The sequence below is a fragment of the Trachemys scripta genome, chromosome 8, assembly GCF_013100865.1.
Source record: "Trachemys scripta elegans isolate TJP31775 chromosome 8, CAS_Tse_1.0, whole genome shotgun sequence".
Classification (NCBI taxonomy): domain Eukaryota; kingdom Metazoa; phylum Chordata; order Testudines; family Emydidae; genus Trachemys; species Trachemys scripta.
This window is the reverse complement of record NC_048305.1, coordinates 86,242,038-86,254,718: the sequence shown is the minus strand read 5'-3', so window position 1 is coordinate 86,254,718 and position 12,681 is coordinate 86,242,038. Positions and strand designations below refer to the sequence as shown.

Genomic DNA, 12,681 nt, shown 5'->3' with positions numbered 1-12,681 from the left:
AACTCTACAACAAACGCGACACATAAACAAGAAAAGGATAAGTCATATATAAAATTCTGTACTGAAAACCGACATTCAGAAAGTATTAAGGTGGCATCTTTAAGCACCGAAAATCAGGAAATGCCAAAATTAAGCCACAACCTTAACTCTGCCTGCTTCTGCAAATGCATTACCATACTATGTTTAATTACATCATCACTATCTCCAACAGGACAGTAAAAAGTCACATGAGGTTTTTTACAGCCTGAGATAAATCTGTCATCTTGTATTAATATGTGAGGTGTGGGAGAGCTGCATATAGGGGGTGGGTTGGTAGCTCTCTAGGGCCTCAGTCTGTAGCAGGGCACAGGTGATGGTTGGTCGAGGGGCCAGGTCACAGGATGCACTACTGTGCAGACACTCTGGGACATTTCCTCCAGGCTGTGGATGGGGGGTACTAGCATTGCAGATGCTACACCATTAGGTTGGGATTGTCTCTGTGGTCATAGAGAAAGGATTACTCCACTCTGCTGATCCCCCCACCGCCCTGCCAGATAGGGCTGAGTGTTTGCCTGTAGCTCAGTACAGCCTTTACTGAGGTTTTGCCTCTCTGGGGTAGAGGGAAAACAGCACCTCTACAGACCAGGACACGTTACAAACAAATGATAATTTTTAATATGGTGGCTTTCCAAAAACTAAGATCAAGTTCCTGAATTTGTGGCACATGCCTCATGGGTCCAAACGGCCATTCAGAGGCTGGCATATGGTCATGGGTAACACATCAATGAGGCAGCAAATGGTTAATCCAAGTGATAGGTAAGCAGTTGAGGGCTTTTTCAAGGAACCTGAGCAGATGAATCTAAGGCCTGATGGCATCTCCAGCTGCATGGTGCCCCAAGCAATATTCCAGGGCATTGGTTCTCTCTGTACTCAGCGGGAGAAGTGCCACCTACCATTGCCCGCAACCCCCTTGGAATTGGTTTTGTTTTCCTTGGCAGTCTTCTATCCAAGCACTGACTAGGTCTAACCTTTCGTAGCTTGTGAAATAAAACGAGATCACAGCCTGAGGTGGTATGACTTCAGGCAATGGTATGGCTGCAGGCTAGACTTTAGACTGTAAGGTAAAACTGTACATATGTCTGTACAAGGACAGCAGTTGCCAGCTGCACAGGAATCGGTGCGACATACCAGGCACAATTGTTCCTTCATTCCGCAGGGAGGATGGCAACACTCTTTATGTATTCGATGGAATTTGACGGAGAGGAGAAAAACACGGCAACCAACCCATTCCAACCAAATGATTTGTGACAGTGGCTGCTACTAATGTTGCCTGCCGTGTCCCAGTTTGAATCAATACCGAATATTAGGCTAAGTGATAAAATGTTCATCGAAAGTGCTACTGAATATACAAATGAAATTCAATGTTAATAAATGCAAAGTAATGCACATTGGAAAAATAATCCCAAATATGCCTATGAAATGATGGCAACTAAATTAGCTGTTACTGCTCAAGAAAGAGATCTTGGAGTCATGGATAGTTCTCTGGAAACACCTGCTCAGTGTGTAGCAGCAGTCAAAAAAGCCAACAGAATGTTAGGAACCATTAGGAAAGGGATAGATAAAAAAAGAGAAAATATCATAATGTGGCAATATAAATCATGATACCTCCACACCTTGAATACTGCATTCAGTTCTGGTTGTCCCATCTCAAAAAAGATATATTAGAATTGGAAAAGTTGCAGAGAAGGGCAGCAAAAATGATTATGGGTTTGGAACAGCTTCCATACATGGAACAATTAAAAAGACGGGGACTGTTCAGTTTAGAAAAGAGATGGCTAAGGGGGGATATGAAAGAGGTCTATAAAATCATGAATATATGGAAAAAGTGAATAGGGAAATGTTATCCGCCCCTTCACAAACACAAGAGGTAAGGGATACCCAATGAAATTAATAGGCAGCAGGTTTAAAACAAACAAAAGGAAGTACTTCTTCACACAATGCACAATCAACTCATTGCCATAGGATGTTGTGAAGGGCAAAAGTATAACCGGGTTCAAAAAAATTAGATAAGTTCACGGAGGATAGATCCATCAATGGCTGTTAGCCAAGATGGTCAGGGACGCAACCCCATGCTGTGGGTGTCCTTAAACCTCCAACTGCCAGAAGCATTTGGCACTGGTCACTGTCAGAGAGAGGATCCTGAGTTAGATAGACTGTTGGTTTGATCCCGTGCAGCCATTCTTATGTTCTTATAACATGAAGGTTTGTAAAAGTCTGGCCAATTAATAAACACTGTGGACATAATTTTCAAAATTAGGTGCCTAAAGTTAGGTAACTAAACCTACGGTTGACAAGTAGGATCAGAGCGTATTCAGCACTCCTGAAAATCAGACCACTTATTTAAGAGCCTAACTATAAATGTAGGCCTTTAACATTAGGCACCCAAGTTTGAAAATTATGGCCTGTATTTTTTTGATATTAAGTTTATGTGCACAAAAAAGTAGAGGGCCAGAGTATACATTACCTACAAAGCAAAACACAGCTACCAGAGTAACATCCCGCCAATAGGAATTCATCTTTTTGTTTTTTAGAATAACAGTAAAGTTTTGAGGATATGAGTTACAGTTGGCCTCAGTTAGCTCAAGCACATTGTGAACTGCAGGGTTTTTGGAAGCTCTGCAGTTTATATCGTTGGCATTTTTGAGCAACCTGGTTGAAGAATTCACATAGCTCCTTAAGAAGAAAGCTAGATCACACAGTTTGCATGTACAATTCCATTGATTTTGATCTAAGCTAAGAAGAATTAGCTGAGGGAGATGAGAAAACGTATCTGGAATGAGCGCCAGCCTGTTTCGGGAAAGGTCCATTTCTTTCAGCTCAAGTAGGTGTTGGAAGGCATTTTTCTCAATGTAACTAATGAAATTGTTAGATAAATCCAGACTCCTAAGACTATCAAGACACGCGGTTCCGAAGCTGCTCTCCGTAAGATTAGTGATCTGATTCCCATTTAGCTGCAGTCTCATAAGGCCCTTCATATTTTTGAACCAGCTCCCATAGATGCTGCTCAAAGCGTTGTTGCTTAGCACCAGGACTTGCAGCTTTTGAAGCTCATTGAAGGTATTATCACTGATAGAAGAGCTCGATATTTGGTTTTGGTCTAGCAGTAGAGTCCTCAGATCTCGAAGGCCATTAAATGCATTTTCCTTGATGTCTGTAATTCTATTGCTACTTAGCCTTAGTAGAGTTATGTTGAACAGGAGGGACAAGTCGAAGCTTTCTACTGAAGTGATATTTCCATCAGTGACAATTAAAGCTTTTGTGGTTACAGGAGCAGCTGTAAAAAAGGAATAGAGGCATTATCTACAGGATGTAGGCATGGGCTGGGTCTCAATCAATATCTTAACACTAACAAGGGCTGTTACAGACGGGAAAATAATTTTTTTCACTTCTTCTGATTTTAAGGAAATGCTTCATATTTTATTTATTTAGATTTCTGAAATTCTTTATAGGCACCCCTTCAATAAATTACTAATGTGAGATAAAAGACTGCTCAGCCCAGCTTGACAGGTACATGAATATTCACCAGCAAATGTATTGAGGGTATTAAAATAGACCCAAACCCCTCAGCCCGCTCCCATCCCCCAAAACCTGGAGGAAAGATGGACTTTGCAGTGTACTTGGATGATTAACTGATCCAGCCTCTGGTGGACCAAAGGACTGAGCCCCTCACGGAGAACAGCCTGCTGCCAACTCTCTCCCAGTTACAGCAATGCAACTCCAGCTCTAGTACCCTCACTGGTCTCAGCTATGGCACCAGTGCATGGGGAATTTGCCAGGTCTCTACATTAGATGACTAGCTTATAAGGTTAATACCGACCCTTTGCATTCCACCCAGAAATGTTTTGGTCTCCAGAGCATTGGTGTAACACACTTGCCGCATGAAACTCTACTTAATAAGCAGGCTGCAGCATTCTGCATTAACATCAGTTTCCAAGTGGTCTCAAGGTTCGGCCTCGTGTAGTGGACATTGCAGCAATCAATCTTAATATGAAAAAGGGGGATAATTGTGGCAAGGTCCCTGCATCAGGGAGAAAAGGTCACATTCTTCTTGCCAGGCACAGATGGGGGGAAGAGGGGGAAGCTATTGGCTATTGGCCCTGCTTGGGCATCCAGGAGCAGCCCAGGATTTAACAACACACCAGGTTGCACACCTGTGTTACAAACTGCAGTAACAACACTCCCTCAGTCTGGGGCACCAGTGGAAATTCCGCCAGCCCTTCCAGCTGCTTCCCCCAACCCACCAGCATAATCTCTGTCTTGTCTAGATTACATTGCAGCCAGCTAGCCCTCATCCGAGCTCATCTAAGTGCTCGGTTATTCATCATAACCTGCATGTAATTTCACATGCATCAGAACATTAGATTTTTTATTTTATTTTTTAAGCTGTGCACTGACATGACATATTTGTTCAAGAAACAGAAAACCATCTGTTCCACTAGAAGTCAAAATTAATGCATTGCTTACCACTGTCACTGTTGTTTTTTTGGGAGGAATTTTTTTCATTGCTTATGGAAGTGCGAAACTAACATTTTGCGCCAGACATAGTGCAGGCAAAGCACCGTGCTCGCTTCCCACACACAGCTCTGTCAGCAGGCCTCATTCCTGTCCTGTGACTAAAACTAATAAACATGAAGGGGGTCTTTTCTGTTATGGATGCCCTGAGGATTTTCACGTGACAGTCCCATATGCGCTGGTGAGCACAGACCCCTATTGGATATGTGTTGCATTAAATAAACTCTGTGTGATAAAAGGAAAACGTCCTCTTAACTTCAAACTATGGTCAATCCAATTGGAATAATTGCTTGAGAGTGACTTGGAATGTTATCTTTGGGAGTCCAGCAGTGTTTGCATGATAAAAGTGATATCACAATAAGTTATTGCAGCATCTCTCCAACATACTTAAGTTATTGGACTCTTATGGCAGTTTTTAAAATGACAATCAACAGTGTACAGTAACATTCAAGCATATAAAGTAAATGAAAAATTTGCTTCTGATAACATAAAATGGTATAGAAAGAAGGCTCATTTTACTTTTGTTTGTGTGGTTTGTTCCTGTTTCTGCATTAAGGCAAATATGTTGCTTCAACAGAAAACATTTATTGACTGACTGACTTACTAATTATGTGGTAGTGTCTAGGCTAGGGATCGGCAGCCTTTGCCACGCGGCCCGCCAGGGTAAGCCCCCTGGTGGGCTGGGCCAGTTTGTTTACCTGCCACGTCTGCAGGTTCGGCCGATCGCAGCTCCCACTGGCCACGGTTCGCTGCTCCAGGCCAATGGGGACTGCGGGAAGCAGCAGCCAGCACATCCCTCAGCCCGCGCCGCTTCCCGCAGCCCCCATTGGCCTGGAGCGGTGAACCGCGGCTAGTGGAAGCTGAGATTGGCCAAACCTGTGGACGCGGCAGGTAAGCAATGGAGCACAGGCCACGTGCCAAAGGTTGCCAATCCCTGGTCTAGGCACCCAGTCATGGAGCAGGGCCCCACTGTACAAGGTGCTGTACAAACACTTAAAAAGAGTGAATCTTTTTAAAGTAATCTTTTTTGGTTGGCTACATCACATGAATGGCTAAATCTTCAGACGTGCATGCACTCACATTCTTCTGACTCCAGAACATGTTTAACTGATTCAATGGGACTTAGGCATGTGTAATACTTTTCTGAATCAAGGCCTATATGGCTTTGGACAAGTCACTGGCAGCCCGTTGATTTCCCTGGGCTTTACATCCGGATCTTAACCTCTCTTCGATTTAGCATTCCCCTATGTAAACTGGACTTAATAACACTTACCCACCTTAGTGAAGCACTTTGAGAACTATGGATGAAAGATGGTTTAAGTGCCAAGTGTTATTTAGTTTTATGGCTGTTAGTACTTCTGGTTTCTTAAGCTGATAATGCCTTTCTGTTTTCTGAGCTAGTGTTAGAGATTTGCTGCTTTTAGCAATAAACAAAGTATGTTATTTAGCATCAGTATGAAAGTCACATTCAGTTTAAATTTGTTAATAAGGTGTCTTATTAAATTGTTGACTTAAGCAAGCAATATGTAATGAATACAGTCAACGTATCTTGGTAGCATTTCCACAGCTCATTTAGCCCCAATAAAAAGAAACCATTGTTTCAGAATTATAATGTCATAATGCACTTTGATTCTAATCTCTATCGCTGGTATATCACTTAATCTTACTAATGCTGTAGAATTGCCTGGCAGGGTTATGAGGCAATCCATAGTTCGTTCAGCCAGAGTAAGGCTTGAACTTTGCACAATATGTGAACAATAACTTATTAAAACAATCTTTTTTTTTAAGTGTCTCGCTGCATGAAATGACTCCTTTCTCAGTAACAAAGGTTTTCAATTACCTCTGAAGGCCTTAGAATAGTTTTGGTAAGGCCGCTAGGCAAAGAGAAATAAAACAATGTTATCACTCTTTAGACAGCATGTGCAGAGATTTGCTTTCAGAAGCAGAGTCCAGAAACAGTCAATACAATTAGAGTATTGCAGTGAGCTCACTGTATATAATAAATATCAGTTCTCTTGAAGTGTCTTACTTAGTTACCTGGTATATATGTTAATCCTTGACACAGAGTAACATTTTCTGAGCATATCAGGCATGAGGAGGGACATGATGTTATTAACTGAATCACCATAGCAAGTAGAATGAGCAATGTACCTAAAAGAAAAAGAGCATATATTTCATGGTATTGACATTTATTATTCATGGATTAATTGCAAGTGGCTAATTAAGTACATTAGTGGCCTCTGCATTTTTAAGGAGATTTTAATTTGTCATGAGAGAATGGTGAATTTTATGGCCCGGAAAAATGTCCAGTGGACAGCACTTATGACTGAAATTTTCCATTACTCCTAGTTTATTAAAGATGCAGTACAAGTGAGACAACAGTGTATGTTTATGTGATATTTTGGGCCAGTTCTTAAAAGGGCCTCAAATTTAGAGGGCACAGCTTAGCATTTGCAATTAATTTAAGGCAAACTCATGGCTCATCTCACCTAACCACCAGACTGTACCCATATAGCAGGTACTTAGACATCTACATGCTACAAACTATAATTGTGGTTGTTTCCAAAGGCACATTTGTGTCCAGAAAATCAAAGACAGCGACTCATAATCAGTTCCTTTTATATTTAGCTAGTTCTTGTGTTTTAATCAAAATAAAACTATTTGCTTTGACAGGACACAGGTCCTGATTCAGCAAAGTACATAAACACATGCTTAAGGTTAAGAATTATCAGGGCTGGCTCTAATGTTTTTTGCCGCCCCAGGCAAAAAAGAAGAGTGCCGCCCCGCCATAACACCCCCCCCCCCAGTGCCGCGCTGCCACCCGCCCCCCCCCAGCGCCGCGCCGGGCCGCCCGAACCCCCGAGCGCCTCGCCGGGCCGCCCAAACCCCCGCCCCACCCTCCAATGCCTCGCCGGGCCGCCCAAACCTCCGCCCCCACCTCCACCCCCCCGCGCCGGGCCAGGCCAGACCTTCCAAACCCCCGGAGCGCTGCACCGCGCCGGCCATTCCCCGCCACCCCCAGCACTGCACCGGGCCGGGCCGCCCAAACCCCTGGAGCGCTGCGCCGGCCAAACCCTCCCAGCGCCAGGCCACGCCACCCAAACCCCCGCCCCCCCGGAGCGCAGCGCCGCCCAAACCCCTGCCCACCTGGAGCGCCGCACCACACTGGGCCGCCCAAACACACACTCCCCCCAGTGCCACGCCACGCCACCGAAGCAAAAAAAAAAACCCTCGAGCGCCGCCCTGCCGAACAAAAACAAAAACACCGTGAGCGCCCCCCGCCACCCCAACATTGACCTCCCCTTATAAGGTGCTGCCCCAAGCACGTGCTTGCTCGGCTGGTGCCTGGAGCCAGCCCTGTCCATGTTCATTGAAGTCAATGGGAGTCCTTCCATCAACTCCAATAGGCTTTGGATTGTTAAAGTCAATGGGACTTAATCACTCTGTAAGATAAGCATGTGCTTACGTGCTTTAAGAACATAAGAACGGCCGTACTGGGTCAGACCAAAGGTCCAACTAGCCCAGTATCCTGTCTACCGACAATGGCCAACGCCAGGTGCCCCGGAGGGAGTGAACCTAACAGGCAATGATCAAGTGATCTCTCTCCTGCCATCCATCTCCATCCTCTGACAAACAAAGGCTAGGGACACCATTCCTTATCCATCCTGGCTAATAGTCATTAATGGACTTAACCACCATGAATGTATCCAGTTCTCTTTTAAATGCTGTTATAGTCCTAGCCTTCACAACCTCCTCAGGTAAGGAGTTCCACAAGTTGACTGTGCACTGCGTGAAGAAGAACTTCCTTGTATTTGTTTTAAACCTACTGCCTATTAATTTCATTTGCAGAACTGCGGCCATAGAGATTATGTTGTCAGGCCCAGTATAAGAAGAGAGGCAGACAGATATCTCCATAATTACAGTCCATTTAATATAATGAATAGATTGAGATATCAAGTAAACCCTATTAAAAAATTTCATATCCAGGCCTTCTGTAATGCCTAGTGAAGATCCTCTCCATGCTCCTGACCACAGCCCTAGAACAACTGAAGAAGAGACAGTCTTCAAGAACCCATATTTGGTTTTGCAAAAGACTTTGTGCACTGGTGTCAGGATACATTGGAAAAATTTAATCCATTCAGTGTTAACATAGAAGGGAAAAGCTATTCAATAAAGTGAATAAGTTTTTACTACTGAGTCTAGTTGTATTAATGCAAGCCAACACAACAGTTTTCAAAAGTGTCCCCTCTACTTCTCAGCTTGGAGCACATAACAGAAGCTCTTAGCATCACGCAAATTGGCCCTTTGCTGGGGACACATTGCACAGTGTGTCACAAGGCACTGAGATTAGCAATAAGAACCTATTAGCGTAGTATGGCTACAACCCTACTAAATCTAAAATTGAGATTTAGAGTCAAATTCTGAAGTCCTGCTCATGTGTGTTGTCTGGCTGCTGTCAGTGTGACTATCCATGTGAGTAAGAGCTGCAGAGACTGACCCTAAGACTCTTAAAGTGGGAGGGGAGGGGTTGCCACCAGCCCAAGTATTGATCCCTGTCTTGGCGTTAAAGTCTCCTTAACAGGGCCGGCTCCAGGCATCAGCTTGACAAGCAGGTGCTTGGGGCGGCCAAGGGAGAGGGGCAGCACCTGCGGCAATTCGGGGGCGGCAGGTCCCTCACTCTCTCTAGGGCTGCCACTACCAGCCCCTCTTCTAGGCCTGGTCTACACTAGGCGTTTATGTCGAAGTTAGCGCCGTTACATCGAATTAACCCTGCACCCGTCCACACCGCGAAGGTATTTAGTTCGACATAGAGGTCTCTTTAATTCGACTTCTGTACTCCTCCCCGACGAGGGGAGTAGCGCTAAATTCGACATGGCCATGTCGAATTAGGCTAGGTGTGGATGGAAATCGACGTTAATAGCTCCGGGAGCTATCCCACAGTGCACCACTCTGTTGACGCTCTGGACAGCAGTACGAGCTCGGATGCTCTGACCAGCCACACAGGAAAAGCCCCGGGAAAATTTGAATTTGAATTCCTTTTCCTGTCTGGCCAGTTTGAATCTCATTTCCTGTCTGGACATCGTGGCGAGCTCAGCAGCACTGGCAACGATGCAGAGCTCTCCAGCACTGATGGCAGTGCAAGCTCAGAATAGAAAGAGGGCCCCAGCATGGACTGATCGGGAAGTCTTGGATCTCATCGCTGTGTGGGGCGATGAGTCCGTGCTTTCCGAGCTGCGATCCAAAAGACGGAATGCAAAGATCTATGAGAAGATCTCTAAAGACATGGCAGAGAGAGGATACAGCCGGGATGTAACGCAGTGCCGCGTGAAAATCAAGGAGCTGAGGCAAGGCTACCAGAAGACCAAAGAGGCAAACGGACGCTCCGGATCCCATCCCCAGACATCCCGTTTCTACGAGGCACTGCATTCCATCCTCGGTGCGGCCGCCACCACTACCCCACCACTGACTGTGGACTCTGAGGATGGGATAGTGTCCACGGCCGGATCCTCGGACATGTTAGCGGACGGGGAAGATGAGGAAGGAGATGAGGAGGACGAGGCAGTCGACAGCGCTCACAACGCTGATTTCCCCGACAGCCAGGATCTCTTCATCACCCTTACAGAGATCCCCTACCAACCCTCCCCAGCCGTTACCCCGGACACAGAATCTGGTGAAGGATCATCCAGTAAGTGTTGTAAACATCTAAACATTTATTTGTAACAGAACATGATTATTAACAATGTAAAAAATGGGTTTCTCATGATTACTTTGAATAACTTAACGGTTCAGTCATGGGCAGTGCAAGTATTTCAAAAAAATCTAGCAATGTCCGGTTTTGCATGATTGTCCTGCCCAAGCCGCTCTACTGTGTAGTCCCTGCTACTGCAGCTACAGTAAGATGCGGTCTATATGTCCGGGGATGGAGCAGAAATCCTCCTGGGACATCTCAAGGAAGCTCTCCTGCAGGTAATTTGAAATCCGCTGCATTAGGTTCTTGGGGAGAGCGGCCTTATTGGGTCCTCCGTAGTAGGACACGTTGCCGCGCCACGAGACTAGCAAGTACTCCGGAATCATTGCTTGGCACAGCATGGCGGCATACGGCCCTGGTCTTTGGAGGCTTTCCCGGAGCATTCTCTGTCTGTCGCTCTCAGAGATCCTCATGAGGGTGATGTCGCTCATGAAGACCTGCTTTGAATGAGGTAGGGGAATGTTATTAGTGTTGGCTGGTTTGCAGCCACGCGGTGGAGGCGGGAAAGGGTCAGCCGAAAGGGATCGTTCCCGGGGACAGCCGCGAGGGTGTGGGACAGGAGCAAACTTCCTGCTTGCCGGATTGCTGGCAGCAGGGACCGACATTGATTTCAATGTGAAATGAGGCCATTGCTAATATTAAAGTTTTAAGCTGCCACGAATCTACGGCTTACCATGTCTGCCTGCAACAGAAATTCCGTTGTCCTGACAGGGTTCTCAAAAGTGCTCTGCAAAACCACAGACAGTGAATGCGAAGGCCGAGAATTCGACCTTGTGCTGAGTGCGCATGTGATAGGTGCTGTGCATGGTCCTGTTCACAGAGAAAGACTATGTTCTTTGTTCACAACTACATTTATGTTTCTGAGGAATTCACTCCCTTTTTCCCATTCCCACAGCCCCATCTGCGACTGTCTCACAACCTAGCCTGTCATCACACTCCCAGAGGCTAGGGAGGATTAGGCATAAGAAGAAGAGGACACGGGAGGACATGTTCTCCGAGCTTATAGCCTGCTCCAGAGCACAGGCAGCACAGCAGACCCAGTGGCGGGAGAACTTGTCCCAAATGCACCAAGCCAACATGGATCGGGAGGAGAGGTGGCGTCAGGAAGACCAGCAGGCGACTCAAACCCTGCTTGGACTACTGAGGGAGCAAACGGACACGCTCCGGCGCCTTGTGGATGTTCTGCAGGAACGGAGGCAGGAGGACAGAGCCCCGCTGCAGTCCATCTCTAACCGCCCTCCCCCGCCACCAAGTCCCATACTCCCTTCACCCAAAGTGCACAGAAGGAGAGGCGGCAGAGTCCCTGCTAACTCTCACTGCACCCCTGCAGAGAGCTCGAGCAGCAGAAGGCTCTCAGTCCCCAAAGTTTGACAAGTTCTTTCCTTCCCGCCTGACACAAGCCCCCGTCCAAGTTTCACTTCCCAGTCCCCTGTGTAGTTGTTAATAAAAAATATGTTTCTGTTAACTACTGTTTCCATCATGTTCTTTTGGAGGAGGGGGGGAAAGGGGGTTGGTAATTGGACAGGACAGTCACCTTTGGCAGGGTACATAGTCGGGGGCAGGCACAGCAGCAGGGCACATACATAGTGCAGTGATGCAGTGACTACTTACCCTGGTTAGTCTGGGAGGTTCTTTTCATGTTATGTGGTGGGAGGTGGGTTGCTCTGTGACTTTGTGGCACGGGAGGGCAGTTAGAGATCTGAAGCGGCGGTCCTTAGGCAGGATCACAGAGCCACACAGCAGGGGATCTGTAAGCGTCCCCCCCCTGCCACAAAGTCACATAGCCCCCCCCATACACACAGTCCCTATCAGGAGGGGTGACAGGCTCCGTTGAAAGAACCATCCCACCGCACCGGAGCCTGTCAGTCCTTCAGTTTAGAAGCTGCATTCGCGCGACTACACTACACCCGCTCCGCACCACAGTCTGCGTCCCAGTTTTAAAAAATTCCCGCGAAAACAGTATTACAGAAAACGGTGTGCTTTAACAAAGTAGAACTATTTTTATTTTGAAACGTGTGTTGGAAGTGGGGTGAAGGCTTCTCTGTACACAAAATTAGAAAGTCACAGGTTACCCTGCTCACTCAGGAACTTTGCTTTCAAAGCCTCCCGGATGCACAGCGCTTCCCGCTGGTCTCTTCTAATCGCCCGGCTGTCTGGCTGTGAGTAATCAGCAGCCAGGCTAATTTCCTCAACCTCCCACCCCGCCATAAAGGTCTCCCCCTTGCTCTCACAGAGATTGTGGAGCACACAGCAAGCTGCTATAACAATGGGGATATTGGTTTCGCTGAGATCACAGCGAGTCATCAAGCTTCTCCATCTCCCCTTGAGACGTCCAAAAGCACACTCCACCACCATTCTGCACTTGCTCAGCCGGTAGTTGA

General features: G+C 46.4%; 1 protein-coding gene across 5 annotated transcripts in view; it reads left to right on the top strand.

Annotated features, from left to right (window-relative positions):
- Positions 1-12,681, top strand: part of LOC117882206 (serine/threonine-protein kinase TNNI3K) — a 180,793-nt gene that overhangs the window by 136,100 nt on the left and 32,012 nt on the right. Inside the window, exons 22-23 of one of the 5 annotated variants that reach the window (XR_004646956.1) lie at positions 3,469-3,480; positions 3,601-3,844. The exons of the other annotated variants lie outside the window; for them this stretch is intronic. The gene's annotated coding sequence lies outside the window, so the exon portion shown is untranslated. The remainder of the gene's footprint in view (positions 1-3,468; positions 3,481-3,600; positions 3,845-12,681) is intronic. 5 annotated transcript variants of the gene reach the window in all.